Raw genomic sequence first — 15,275 nt, 5'->3', positions numbered from 1 at the left:
TCTCTGGTTGCTTCATTTTTCTATCCTATATCAGATATTTTAAAGGTTAGCTTAGGTAAAGTTCCATTCTCATGGTGAGGCAAAGTGCTTTATGTGTGTGTGTGCGCGTGTCATGAACGGCTATAAAAGGCCTATAATTAAAGAACAAAGCGGGGTTTGAGTTCGAGTTGCGGCAGACTGTCACTACTTGTAAATGGAACGCAGCCTTCCTACGGCGGACAGCTAATAACAGGAATCGGATGCGGTCCAGCCAAGTCCACAGCAACCACCATAGCAACCGCCTAGCATGACCTTAAAAACATATTCTGTCTTCATAACTATCAAAATCGTGAAATGATTTGCAAAGTGTGAAAGTGTTACAGCTGCAGAGAGCTATGGCGGTATCTATGGAAGCTGTTTACATAGCTAATAATATACGATGTAACCATGGAGACAGTCAGTCACGTTTTCTACAGTGAATAAGGTGATTGAGTGCACAGCGTCCACACTCTGCAGGGGGTAAAGACATTACTTCAATATTGTTTTATATTGATATATATTTGCCTTCTGTTGACCATCACCTCAGGTTCACCATTATAGTTTCAGCATACAAATGCACACTGTCTAAACACATTCAAAAACTCATGTCTCAGAGATAAGCACAGCTGTTCATGTTTGTCATTAGAGTTTTATTTGTAAGAAAATTATGAACTTCATATTGTGCATTAAATAAAAGAACATTTCACAACTCTGAGTCAACAGAAACAGGTAACAGAAATGTCTCTAATGTGTACAGTGTAGTGTAAGCATTAAAAGATCATAAAGGAAAAACTAACATTTATGTGAAACTAATTGTAATAAAAAATGAGCAGGTGCTTTATAGATTTAAAAGAAAGAATCTGAAAACAACACTTTTTTGGTCTAAGTGATCAAAGTAGAAAACAGAACTGATGTTCAAGAACAAACCGTAGCTGCACTAATATTACACATCTCGATCGTTGTACTGAACAGACATGTTGCTTTTAAAACCACATGCAGTGTGTGACCATGACTGTTCACTGAGACCATGAACGCCACTTCGCTGAAGCATTCTTCTTCTTCTTCTTGCCATTAAATTGGAAGCAGAAGCAGCACGAGCTGATTTGATCTACTGAAAGGAAAAAGCAGAACATCTGAGTTGAAACCAGTCAGCTGAAATCATTAAGACAGGAACAAATTCAATGCAGTGTCTCAAGTGGCTTAGCCTGTTACAACTGTTGATACAAGCTAAATACGGTTAACACACAGTGTCAGGGAGCTCCAGTGTGGGAACTAGTGGCTTTAGGTTTGTAGTCATTTAACTTTCATCCATTCATTCATTTAATTCAGGAGGAAGAAATGCCAGGTTGGTGCAGGCTGGTTACATGCATTTGGTCCCATGCTGTCTTTAATTAAATGACTTGGTTCATTTTATGGCTGGGCTGTATGTGGGGTTATATCATGTTATTTGGGCAGGAGTACCTGTCCCCTGTTAGACTTAGAAAGTTTCTCCATAAGTAGAGTTTCTAACTCTTCTAGCACATCTGTGGCTGACAGCTTTTTGGTGGCTCTTTTTACCCCACACTGGTTGTGAGTGTGTAAATAGCCCCACTAGTTATTTTGGGTTGCAGTTAACTAGGGGAGGAAGGGGTGGGTATGCCATGATTAGGTGAATAACAATTATATGTGATACATAAATTTCACAATGCATGCATATATCTCTATCAATTAAACCTGGCCTGAGGGCTGCCATTTTTTACATTCAGTTATTTCTCTTAGAAATGTTGGAACTAAATAATGAATGTGTTACAGTTAAAGTGAAACACTGGTCAGTGTAAATGGCTCATTGGGACACAGAAACCTTTAAATTAAACCTGATATCTAGTGTCAAACAATATCAAAGCTGTAAAAGATGTTTACATTCAGAATTTATAAAACTATGATTGTAAATAAATTCAAACAAGTGAGCTTTTCTCTTTGTGCTGAATATCAACACTGTGGTTTCTTAGACTGTAAGCTTTACTTTAGTGCAACCAGTTGCAGAAGCTGCCACTCCAAATGTCTTTTGATAACAAGAAAAAAATACCTTTTCAGTACACGGCCTGAAGTTCTTCTCCGAAATCTTCTGCAATCGGCTTTGTCTGCTGGTTTGAAGACAATAAACCATAAAAAAGATGATTTAGTCACTTTGTCTGTGTCATGCAGCTCGAATGTGTCGTGTAACGATGTTGAATAGCCGTCGTTATCCCTCTGCTGCGTCAGTAGGATTGTACTGTACAGCATCTCATTGATATGTGAGGAATGCTAATGTAACACGATAACAGACTTACATCATTAAAATATAAAGTGCAGGAGATATTTAGATATTTTTTATATCTATATTACATTTTATAGCTGACGGATATTACTAAATAGATAGAATTTACTAAATAGCTGGATGAACATGAAAAATATGTCTATAATAGCAAATGACCATGAGAGCCAGTAGAATTAATTCAGCTGGACACTCGAAAGACGTCCTTAAATGCTCTTTAAGTGGCAGAACAGATGAACAAACAGTTAATCGCTTACTTGAGATGAAATCTGCTCAGCTACTTTGAAAACAGCTTCTAACTGGTTCCTCCTTTAACAGGATGACTGCTCAGGGGTAAGGCCATCATGCAATCCAGCAACCTTTATGGTTCTGCTTTGATTCACCAGGAACTATTAGGGAAACCTTCCAGCGCCTCCTGTGAAAGACACAGGCATAAACACACAAACATTTATTAACATGTTCCACAGTGTTCCAGTTTGATTTTCTTATCCTGTGGACAACAACGTACATGGATGCAGGTTTATTGTTAACTTTTGTAAGGTTTATTTAATGAACATATCCAGCTGCAGCTCCACTGTGATCCTGAACTGGATAAGCACTTAAGAAAATGTGTCAATAAATGGACAAACATCAACTTACTATATTTATCCAAACAGACGGGACCAATAATGCTTCGCTGAGTTAGAGACTTTAACAGACTCTTCTATGTAAGAATGTCTCGTGCTGATATACCTGCAAACTTGACAACAAAGGTTTTTCAGACTACATGTAGCTGTCCTCTATGTCAGCTAACACATTTACATTTATGTCACACTTATTTCTGCTTTCCCATTTTATAATTATTACTTACATTTTGATTAGATACCTTGAGTTTGTAAATGATCAGATTACATACAATGTATCCAATTCAGGGTTGCGGGAGGATGAAGCCTATCCCAGCTGATACAGGACAAAGACAGGCTGCCAGTTTATTGCAGGGATAATACAATATGTGTAACAGAAAATCCACTTAAATGTTTGATATTTCTTATAATAATCATAATTATGACTATTATTTAAAGGTTTCTTCATAAATACATTTTGATTTTTTATAACCCCTAAAATATAAACCTGAGCTGTTTCAGATTCTGACCTCTGACCTCAGTGACCTGGCTGTGTCCTCACTGCAGCTCCCTCTTGGAAGTACGTCTGCTTCTTGTCTTCCCCCAGTGTTGACCGCCTGATATCAAGATATCACGTACTGTAACTGAGGAACAAAAAAGGACAAACACTTGCCTTCATTTAAAAGTACATTCATACAGAGATAATCTATGGAAACACACTAGTTCACAGTTTGGGAGGAACCAGTTCCTGTGAAACATTTCTGTATATGAACATCATGTGGAGAATGAATGAAATGAGTTCTTCAGGTGACTCAGCAGTCCCACACTGACAAATGAAATCTAGTTAAACTATTAAGCATATTTGCTCTTCTGAAATCTGTGTTAAACAACAACAAACATAAATTAGTAACAAAAACTACAGCTGAGTATAGGCTTTACAAACCACCAGCAGCCATAATGCTAAATTTTAATCTTCAAATGTTTCTGAGCTGTCTTCAACCTGCTTTTAGCACATTAAAATCTCAATAAATAAAGTCAATGCAGACTCAGTCCTAAATGTTCAGCACACAGAGACACAGAGGTACCGTTTAAAGTTTAGTGTTAACTTGAGTCACTGATCATTCACAGTATTACAGAGTCTGGCAGTCTTTGCATGATGTCCACGTCACTGTAAGTTTCTAGCTGACTCTCAGGTGTGCCAGCAGGAAAGAGTAATAATAACCTGCATCCTGAGGTTTGTCATGCAGGATTAAAGGAGCCAAGCTTTGTTCACACAGCTAGGATTGTATTTTACACTGACCCTGGGTCAGTATCAACTTCAAGAAGACAGCTGTAACTGTTGATAGAAGAATCACACACACATATTTATGGCTTTGCCTTATAGAATTCAGCATCTCAGTGCTCAGGAAATAGGTTTTGCAGCTGTTTGAGCTAAGATTTTCAAGTTATTCACAAATTAAAACCTATACTTTGTGTCGGGCAAGAACTAAATTCAAATGCATGTAACAGTGAGAAACGCACTGTCTTGGCGAAGTAAAGCGTTTCTCATCAACTTCATAGAGCTTGCTGTAACTTTTGATAGAAGACTCAGACAAACATATTCATGGCTTTATCTTATAGACTTCAATATCCCCCCAATGTGTGTGTGAGTCTTCTCTCAAAATTTACAGCTGTCTTTATGAAGTTTATGGAAAAACGCTTTATTTCACCACGTTAGTGCGTTTCTCGCTATTACATGCATTTGAATGGAGTTCTCGCCCGACACAAAGTATAGGTTTTCAATTTGTGAATAACTTGAAAATCTTAGCTCAAACAGCTGCAAAACCTATTTCCTCAGCACGGAGATGCTGAATTCTATAAGGCAAAGCCATAAATATGTTTGTGTGTGAGTCCTCTATCAAAAGTTACAGCTGTCTTCATGAAGTTGATACTGACCCAGGGTCAGTGTAAAATACAAGTTATTCACATAATGAAAACTTATACTTTGTTTCGTGCAAGAACTCCATTCAAATGCATGTAATAGTCAGAAACGCACTGTCTCGGCGAAATGAAGCCTTTTTGTACAACTTCATGAAGTTAGCTGTAACTTTTGATAAAAGGCTCAAAGCAGAGGGATAACGACGGCTATTCAACATCGTTACACGACACATTCGAGCTGCATGACGCAGACAAAGTGACTAAATCATCTTTTTTGTGGTTTATTGTCTTCAAACCAGCAGACAAAGCCGATTGCAGAAGATGTCGGAGAAGAACTTCAGGCCGTGTACTGAAAAGGTATTTTTTTCTTGTTATCAAAAGACATTTGGAGTGGCAGCTTCTGCAACTGGTTGCACTAAAGTAAAGCTTACAGTCTAAGAAACCACAGTGTTGATATTCAGCACAAAGAGAAAAGCTCACTTGTTTGAATTTATTTACAATCATAGTTTTATAAATTCTGAATGTAAACATCTTTTACAGCTTTGATATTGTTTGACACTAGATATCAGGTTTAATTTAAAGGTTTCTGTGTCCCAATGAGCCATTTACACTGACCAGTGTTTCACTTTAACTGTAACACATTCATTATTTAGTTCCAACATTTCTAAGATAAATAACTGAATGTAAAAAATGGCAGCCCTCAGGCCAGGTTTAATTGATAGAGATATATGCATGCATTGTGAAATTTATGTATCACATATAATTGTTATTCACCTAATCATGGCATACCCACCCCTTCCTCCCTAGTTAACTGCAACCCAAAATAACTAGTGGGGCTATTTACACACTCACAACCAGTGTGGGGTAAAAAGAGCCACCAAAAAGCTGTCAGCCACAGATGTGCTAGAAGAGTTAGAAACTCTACTTATGGAGAAACTTTCTAAGTCTAACAGGGGACAGGTACTCCTGCCCAAATAACATGATATAACCCCACATACAGCCCAGCCATAAAATGAACCAAGTCATTTAATTAAAGACAGCATGGGACCAAATGCATGTAACCAGCCTGCACCAACCTGGCATTTCTTCCTCCTGAATTAAATGAATGAATGGATGAAAGTTAAATGACTACAAACCTAAAGCCACTAGTTCCCACACTGGAGCTCCCTGACACTGTGTGTTAACCGTATTTAGCTTGTATCAACAGTTGTAACAGGCTAAGCCACTTGAGACACTGCATTGAATTTGTTCCTGTCTTAATGATTTCAGCTGACTGGTTTCAACTCAGATGTTCTGCTTTTTCCTTTCAGTAGATCAAATCAGCTCGTGCTGCTTCTGCTTTCAATTTAATGGCAAGAAGAAGAAGAAGAATGCTTCAGCGAAGTGGCGTTCATGGTCTCAGTGAACAGTCATGGTCACACACTGCATGTGGTTTTAAAAGCAACATGTCTGTTCAGTACAACGATCGAGATGTGTAATATTAGTGCAGCTACGGTTTGTTCTTGAACATCAGTTCTGTTTTCTACTTTGATCACTTAGACCAAAAAAGTGTTGTTTTCAGATTCTTTCTTTTAAATCTATAAAGCACCTGCTCATTTTTTATTACAATTAGTTTCACATAAATGTTAGTTTTTCCTTTATGATCTTTTAATGCTTACACTACACTGTACACATTAGAGACATTTCTGTTACCTGTTTCTGTTGACTCAGAGTTGTGAAATGTTCTTTTATTTAATGCACAATATGAAGTTCATAATTTTCTTACAAATAAAACTCTAATGACAAACATGAACAGCTGTGCTTATCTCTGAGACATGAGTTTTTGAATGTGTTTAGACAGTGTGCATTTGTATGCTGAAACTATAATGGTGAACCTGAGGTGATGGTCAACAGAAGGCTAATAGATATCAATATAAAATAATATTGAAGTAATGTCTTTATCCCCTGCAGAGTGTGGACGCTGTGCACTCAATCACCTTATTCACTGTAGTAAACATGCACCGCTAGCTCAAGTGACTGACTGTCTCCATGGTTACATCGTATATTATTAGCTATGTAAACAGCTTCCATAGATACCGCCATAGCTCTCTGCAGCTGTAACACTTTCACACTTTGCAAATCATTTCACGATTTTGATAGTTATGAAGACAGAATATGTTTTTAAGGTCATGCTAGGCGGTTGCTATGGTGGTTGCTGTGGACTTGGCTGGACCGCGTCCGATTCCTGTTATTAGCTGTCCGCCGTAGGAAGGCTGCGTTCCATTTACAAGTAGTGACAGTCTGCCGCAACTCGAACTCAAACCCCACTTTGTTCTTTAATTATAGGCCTTTTATAGCCGTTCATGACACACGCACACACACACATAAAGCACTTTGCCTCACCATGAGAATGGAACTTTACCTAAGCTAACCTTTAAAATATCTGATATAGGATAGAAAAAATGAAGCAACCAGAGATTTAATGATGAAGACTCTGGGTTCTGTAGTGACCTGAATGACTCTTTGCATACAATTTATTGAAGAGGACTTTAGAATGCACTTTACATTTAGACTGTTGCTGTTTAATTTTTTACATTGTTGCGGTGTTATGTCATGAATAAAGTTCACCTGCTGGGGGTTTGATGGATCAGATCATCATAATCAATGGGTCCTGAGGTGGGCGGGACTGTCTCTGGTGATGTCACCATGAAGGAACAGCATCTGGCACGTGTTGCTGAAACATCCCAGTACACTGGTGTAGTTTCCTCTCCAGCTGTTTGACATTTGACACTTCAACATTAAGGGGAAGAAGAAGAAACAGTGTTAGGTCAGGTGACCACATGGTTTCTAAAGTAACTGACAGGAAGTAACCAGGCCGTTAGAAATGGATGGCATGTGTTTAGAGTTACTGGAGTTGGGTAACTCTACTTACCAAAAGCAGAAGCACACAGATGAAGGATCAGATGCTGAATGTTGCAGGAACATGCTCGTGCGGTGGTCATTCAGTGCTGCTCCGGCAGGTTAGACAGTCCAAGACTGATATACTGCCCATCTGAGAGTTTGAAAACACACATGCAAAGATTTATTTTGTATTACAGTCAAAGTTGGATGTTCATTTTTGTCCTTTAAAAATGTTTGTGTATTTGAAAGCACTAACATTTAAGGATGACTTGGATCGTCTCCTTTAAAGGGGAGACAAGTGTATCCACTGATCCACGTCACTTTACCTGGATGATGACTCCTCTCCCCCTCACTCAGAAACGCTCCTAATATAACCAAGCAAATAAATAATATTGAAGATTTACTTACATCATTACAAAAACAGGAAAAACATCTCCCTTTGATTCTATTTCTCCATTCCTGCTGAACATCAGGCAACAAATATCTCAATAAATCACAGTAAAATGTAAAGCACATGTTTTCTCTGCTTTGTCTAACCTCTGCAGAGCCTCTGTCAAGAAAAACATATCTGTAAGCATAAAACAAATATACATTTCATAACATGTCACTGGACAAACCTCGGTCAGTTGATTTCCTCTGTGCAGTGCAGACGAACATCAGTCAGCAAGTCAAGGTGGTGAGATGGACTGGTGTCCTTTGTGACTCTGCTGGTTCTTCTGAGGAAATACCACCGTCTCTCCACACTGTCACCATCTGTGAGCACAAACTGCTGCTCTGCTCTGCCAGCATGTAGGAAATCACATATCACACACACAGGGGTGAAGAAACATTAGAACTCAACTTTGGATACTTTAGATCTAAACAGATCAAAGTAGCTCTTAGCTTCAACAATCAGTGAACAGACAAACAATGATACCATACTGATTCTGTATGAATACAATATGGTATTTTCAATACAGGTGTCAAATTAATTTACTAAAACTAATACAGATATATGTATTTTTTTTTTTTGATAAATTCGTTTGCTAAATTATAAGAATATATATTTTTTCATTTAACAATTGCAACTGAAAGAAATTAAATATTGAACAAAAATATATTGTCACATTCTGAGCATGCTCAGCATGCTGACAGACTTGAAGTTGCTACAGATTTTAAGAAGTGATAATTATAGGGAAAAAACTTCTCTTTTTCATCCATTTAATCAAACATTTGATGCCTTAGATGTCTCAGTCCTATAGCATTCTGCAACTACAACTAAGCTGAAGCTTGGATTTGGCTGCAGGTGCCCTGTACATCCTTCTCAACATGTGGGTACCATTTAATCACACTTCTTCCTGAGCTTTGCTTCGTCACAAGACCAAAGGTGGCATCCCGTGTCACGGTCATATCATCATCCAGAAGAAACATTTGAAGAAACATCATGGAGAAGAAACATTTACGCGCCTCCCGGTTTTGTTTTCTGATCCTGCAAAAAGACTGAGGACAACAAAGCCCAGAGAACACGAGATACACAACATCCAACATTCAGACTCAACAGCCTCCATAAATGAAGAGCACCAGGTTGGTTCAGTTATAGTAGATGTCATGGAATTTTTTAAATAAAGTCTGCAACACAGAAAGAGCTGTGATCATGCTATTTATTACTGTGCACAGGAGAGCAAACACACATCAAACATCACAGTTCAGTCATGTCAGCTCTGCCACTTCACGTGTCTCGCTATGAAACCTAACGGATCAATGGTTATGCTGTTTTGTGCCCTTGACGTTATCAGCACCTGTAAAGGGAGTTGTTTTCTCAAACTGCTGAAGTAAGTTCATCTAGTTTTAGAAACTTTCATTGAACAGTCTATAACAGTGTCACAACTAAGCATATGCATAAGCACTTAAATGCTTTAAATGAGAATAACATAAAATTTCTATTACAGGAGCTAGAGCCTGTCCCAGTAGTCATAGGTAGAGCACACCTGGACAGGTCACCAGTCTGTCAGAGGACTAACACAGATGCAGCCTGACTCAATCCTAAATGTTCAGCACACAGAGACACAGAGGTACCGTTTAAAGTTTAGTGTTAACTTGAGTCACTGATCATTTGCAGTATTACAGAGTCTGGCAGTCTTTGCATGATGTCCACGTCACTGTAAGTTTCTAGCTGACTCTCAGGTGCGACAGGTGTGCCAGCAGGAAAGAGTAATAATAGCCTGCATCCTGAGGTTTTTCATGCAGGATTAAAGGAGCCAGGCTTTGTTCACACAGCTAGGATTGTATTTTACACTGACCCTGGGTCAGTATAAGTATCATACAGTTTAAACGAAGCACTGAAACTTGCACATATTTATTACAGATCACTGAAGCTAATCGAGATATTTGCTGTCAGTCTGTGGCTGCGATTAAACACTTTACTGGAAACTTTATTAACTAGTAACTTCGTCAGTCATGACAGAAGCTAATATTTCTGTGCTAACATCGTTTAAACAGTAACAGCTTTACTCCAATATAAGCTAACGTTTACACCGTAACTTTAAGCTAGCACCATAAAGACGGTAAAACACGTAATAACATCTACAAATGCATCTTAAAGCTGTTATATTAGCACTCGGTGTATTACTAACATAACCACATTAACATTATTGACACTCGCTGGTCTGACTTTTAATAGTCATTCTATAAATGCTGTCCGTTTAAACGGTCTTACCTGTACACACATTGCAGCCAGAGTGGATTCTGGAGTCTTCCCACGCTCCTGTTAGTGATCCTCCATCTGGATGGATGATAACAACCTTCTGAACAATCTAGCAGGAGATGGTCCATATCTAGGGGATATGGACTGATAACAGCCGAAGCGGGTGAATAAAGTCACCCAGTCGCTAGCTGTGCGATTACCCAGCATACACCAGCACAATATTAGGCACAGCACCACCATAGACATTTTCAGTGGTTTTGAATGCAGGACATGGTTATCTTACCTTGTAAAATGCATGACAATAAAACAGCTAACCACCATAAAATGGTATTGTGTATGTATGTATGTGCATGTGTGTGTGTGTGTGTGTGTGTGTGAGAGAGAGAGAGAGAGAGAGAGAGAGAGAGAGAGAGAGAGAGAGAGAGAGAGAGAGAAAGAGAGGGGGGGGGGAAGAGATCAAAGGCCTGCGCTTATGTTTTTTCTTGATCAAGAGTGTGCCTCCTCTCTCTTATTGGATGTATGGTATAGCATGTTTATTCAGGTGCACCTTTGAAGTCTATGAGAATACTTTGCAGCCTGGTCTGAGTGGTCATTTCTGCACAGACACAATGAAGCGTGCACTCAGTTTAGAGGAGGCTGTTGCTGCAGTTTTGCACTCTCCACAAGCAGTGGAGATACTTCTGACAGCGAAGAAGAATTTTTGCCAGGCACCAAGGAGCTTTGCAGCTCATGTGTGGAGGAGGAGAAGGAGAAGGAGGAAGAAGAGCAGGAGGAAGAGACAAGACTGGAGGATGGCCAGTGGAGATCTAAAAATGGAGAAATCATGTGGCAACCCACACACGAAGAGGTCCTGCCATTTTTTCCTCCCCCCATTTTAACCCCAGGACCAACCCATTATGCAAATCGTATAGGATCAGCAGCCCTGTGAGCACTTTCCATCTTTTTTTTTGCAGAGGACATTATGCAGCTAATCCTGCATTTCACCAACCTGCAGGGGCAACAGGTCAGTAAAAGACTGGAAGGACATAGATGAGGAGTTGCAGGCTTACATGGGGCTTGTGATGCTGGCTGGCCTGTACAGGTCTCAACATGAAACGACAACAAGCCTGTGAAATGGGGAGACAGGGCTCTTCTGTTTCATGCTACCATGTCAAAAACAAAAAAAAAAGATTTGAGCAAATTAATCGGGCAGTAAGATTCGATGATCGTCTCTCCCGTCCAGGTCGCTACAGGGGGGGGGGGGGCAAGGCTGTGGTTTCCTACATCCCCAAGCAAAGAAAAAAGGTTGTCTTATTGAGCACCAGGCACCGTGAGCTACAAGTCCAGGACTCTGGGAAGAGAAAGCCCCACATCATCCTGGATTATAACAAATGCAAAGGGACTGTGGATCATTTGGACCAGGTAAGCACAATTATAAGTATTTATTTTCATTTTATTATTATTTTTCATTATTATTTATTATTATTTTATTTATTTTTAAATTATAAGTATTATTTGCCAAATTGTTTACCGTTTCTCATTGTTATAACTGATAAAGTCATAATGTGATTATAATAGTTTTGATATGAGATGATAGTTTTAGACTATGATAGTTTTGATAGTTACAGTAAGGAGGGGGGGGGGGGGGGGGGGTCCAGTTTGACGCCCACAGGCAGGAAGAATCTCTTGCTTATGGCTGTATAAATCTGTTCATGTCACCTGATCATTTCTTTTTGTTTTGCAGGTTTGTGGCAACTACTCCTGCCATAGAAGGACACGTAGGTGGCCCATGTGTCTGTTCTACCACATGATCGAGGTAAGCTGCTATAATGCTTTCATTCAAGACAGCTGTAACTTTTGATAGAAGACGCATATAAACATATTTATGGCTTTGTCTTATAAAGTTCGATATCCCCGTGTTGAGCAAACAGGTTTTGCAGCTGTTTGATCTAAGATTTTCAAGTTATTCACAAAATGAATACCTATGCTTTGTTTCGTGCGACAACTCCATTCAAATGCATGTAATAGTCAGAAACGCACTGTCTTGGCGAAATAAAGCGTTTACAACTTCATGAAGACAGCTCTAACTTTTGATAGGAGACTCAGATATGCGTATTTATGGCTTTATCTTATCGAATTCAATATCCCCGTGTTGAGCAAACAGTTTTAAAGCTATGTGAGCTAAGATTTTCAAGTTATTCACAAGATGAAAACCTATACTTTGTTTCGTGCGAGAACTCCATTCAAATGCATGTAATAGTCAGAAACGCACGGTCTCGGCGAAATAAAGTTTTTTTGTACAGCTTCATGAAGTTACCTGTAACTTTTGATAGAAGGCTCAGACACACATCAATATGGCTTTGCCTTATACAATTCAGCATCTCCGTGCTGGGGAAACAGGTTTTGCAGCTGTTTGAGCCAAGAGCTTCCAGTTATTGAAAAAATGAAAGCCTATACTTTGTTTCGTGCGAGAACTCCATTCAAATGCATGTAAAAGTCAGAAACGCACTGTCTCGGCGAAATAAAGGGTTTACAACTTCATGAAGACAGCTGTAACTTTTGATAGGAAACTCAGATATACGTATTTATGGCTTTATCTTATAGAATTCAATATCCCCGTTGAGCAAACAGTTTTAAAGCTATGTGAGCTAAGATTTTTAAGTTATTCACAAAATAAAAAGCTATACTTTGTTTCGTGTTTGAACTCCATTTATGTTACGCCCCTAATCTAGGCGTGTAGGGACGCACATAAGGTTGGAGGAGAGAGAGACAAATCCCCGCCCTGGTTCCCAAGCCAAACATCCAAACCAGTTGTGAGTAAAAAAAGGTGATTTTATTTAAGGACAAGAAGCATAGCTCCAGGGTGAGCCCAGGCCAAAATAATAAACAAAACCAACTAAGACCGACCAGAAAAGACTAACTATCCCTCGCTCCCTGACCAAGAAAACAGGAGAAAACGATTCCAAAAGAAAAGGCAGCTCACCCCTTCCGCTTCAGCCCACGAGTGCCTAAGCTCTCAGCTAATGCACTAGGAGCGGCTTTTACAATTCACCCTCACACAAATACACAAGATAAGCACAGGCTGGGAAAACCATGGTAAGAACCGCGAAGGCTGTCAGGCTACTCGCTTGTTGCACACACTCTCTCTCTCTCTCCCCTCTGGAGCTGTCAGAGCGGCTTTTGGAACGTGGTCACCTGTTCCATGGTCCAATCAGCTGCTCACTACTCTTCATTAGGGGAGGGACCTGTAAAGTGTCTTAAACACAGTAAAGAGACACATGTCTCGCATGTAATAGTCAGAAACGCACTATCTTTGCAAAATAAAGCCTTTTTGTACAACTTCATGAAGTTAGCTGTAACTTTTGATAGAAGATTCAGATTTACGTAGTTATGGCTTTATCTTATAATATTCAGTATCCCCGTGTTGAGCAAACAGGTTTGAGCTAAGATTTTCGGGTTATTCACATAATGAAAACCTATATTTTGTTTCGTGCGAGAACTGCATTCAAATGCATGTAATAGTCAGAAACGCACTGTCTCGGCGAAATAAAGTGTTTTTGTACAGCTTCATGAAGACAGCTGTAACTTTTGATAGAAGGCTCAGATTTACGTATTTATGGTTTTATCTTATATAATTCAATATCCCCGTGCTGGGCAAACAGATTTTGCAGCTGTTTGAGCTAAGATTTCCAAGTTATACACATAATGAAAACCTATACTTTGTTTCAGGCGAGTTCCCCATTCAAATGCATGTAACAGTGAGAAACGCACTGTCTTGGCAAAAGAAAGCGTTTTTGTACAACTTCATATAAATAGCTGTAACTTTTGATAGAAGACTCAGACAAACATGTTTATGGCTTTCTCTTATAGAACTCAAGGTCCCTGTGCTGAGAAAACAGGTTTTGCAGCCGTTTGAGCTAAGATTTCCAAGTTATACACATAATGAAAACCTATACTTTGTTTCAGGCGAGTTCCCCATTCAAATGCATGTAACAGTGAGAAACGCACTGTCTTGGCGAAAGAAAGCGTTTTTGTACAACTTCATATAAATAGCTGTAACTTTAGATAGAAGACTCAGACAAACATGTTTATGGCTTTATCTTATAGAACTCAAGGTCCCTGTGCTGAGAAAACAGGTTTTGCAGCCATTTGAGCTAAGATTTCCAAGTTATACACATAATGAAAACCTATACTTTGTTTCGGTCGAGTTCCCCATTCAAATGCATGTAACAGTGAGAAACGCACTGTCTTGGCGAAAGAAAGCGTTTTTGTACAACTTCATATAAATAGCTGTAACTTTTGATAGAAGACTCAGACAAACATGTTTATGGCTTTATCTTATAGAACTCAAGGTCCCCGTGCTGGGAAATCAGGTTTTGCAGCTGTTTGAGCTAAGATTTTCAAGTTATACACATAATGAAAACCTATACTTTGTTTCGGTCGAGTTCCCCATTCAAATGCATGTAACAGTGAGAAACGCACTGTCTTAGCAAAAGAAAGCGTTTTTGTACAACTTCATATAAATAGCTGTAACTTTTGATATACGACTCAGACAAACATGTTTATGGCTTTATCTTATAGAACTCAAGGTCCCCGTGCTGGGAAATCAGGTTTTGCAGCTGTTTGAGCTACGATTTTCAAGTTATACACATAATGAAAACCTATACTTTGTTTCGGTCAAGTTCCCCATTCAAATGCATGTAACAGTGAGAAACGCACTGTCTTGGCAAAAGAAAGCGTTTTTGTACAACTTCATATAAATAGCTGTAACTTTTGATAGAAGACTCAGACAAACATGTTTATGGCTTTATCTTATAGAACTCAAGGTCCCTGTGCTGAGAAAACAGGTTTTGCAGCCGTTTGAGCTAAGATTTCCAAGTCATACACATAATGAAAACCTATA

General features: G+C 39.1%; 1 long non-coding RNA gene across 9 annotated transcripts; it reads right to left on the bottom strand.

Annotated features, from left to right (window-relative positions):
- Positions 1 to 707: 707 nt before the first annotated feature.
- On the bottom strand, positions 708 to 10,760 carry LOC147313329 (uncharacterized). Of its 9 annotated transcripts, XR_015125207.1 has the most exons (11): positions 10,677 to 10,751; positions 10,406 to 10,471; positions 9,029 to 9,189; positions 8,328 to 8,489; positions 7,967 to 8,075; positions 7,742 to 7,861; positions 7,438 to 7,599; positions 3,444 to 3,557; positions 2,569 to 2,726; positions 2,084 to 2,141; positions 718 to 1,129 (listed from the first exon to the last, which is right to left on the bottom strand). It is a non-coding gene; the product is annotated as an uncharacterized LOC147313329 (long non-coding RNA). The 9 variants fall into 9 exon arrangements; XR_015125203.1 differs by having other exon boundaries at positions 708 to 1,129; positions 9,029 to 10,471; positions 10,677 to 10,760; XR_015125206.1 differs by having other exon boundaries at positions 722 to 1,129; positions 10,406 to 10,760.
- Positions 10,761 to 15,275: the final 4,515 nt, after the last annotated feature.

Source organism: Aulonocara sp. 'chitande type north' Nkhata Bay, linkage group LG15 (assembly GCF_057382095.1).
Source record: "Aulonocara sp. 'chitande type north' Nkhata Bay isolate Kocher_YH1m ecotype deep benthic linkage group LG15, A_spYH_male_GT1.1, whole genome shotgun sequence".
NCBI lineage: Eukaryota > Metazoa > Chordata > Actinopteri > Cichliformes > Cichlidae > Aulonocara > Aulonocara sp. 'chitande type north' Nkhata Bay.
The sequence above is the reverse complement of the archived record's forward strand: the minus strand, read 5'-3'. Positions and strand labels throughout refer to the sequence as shown.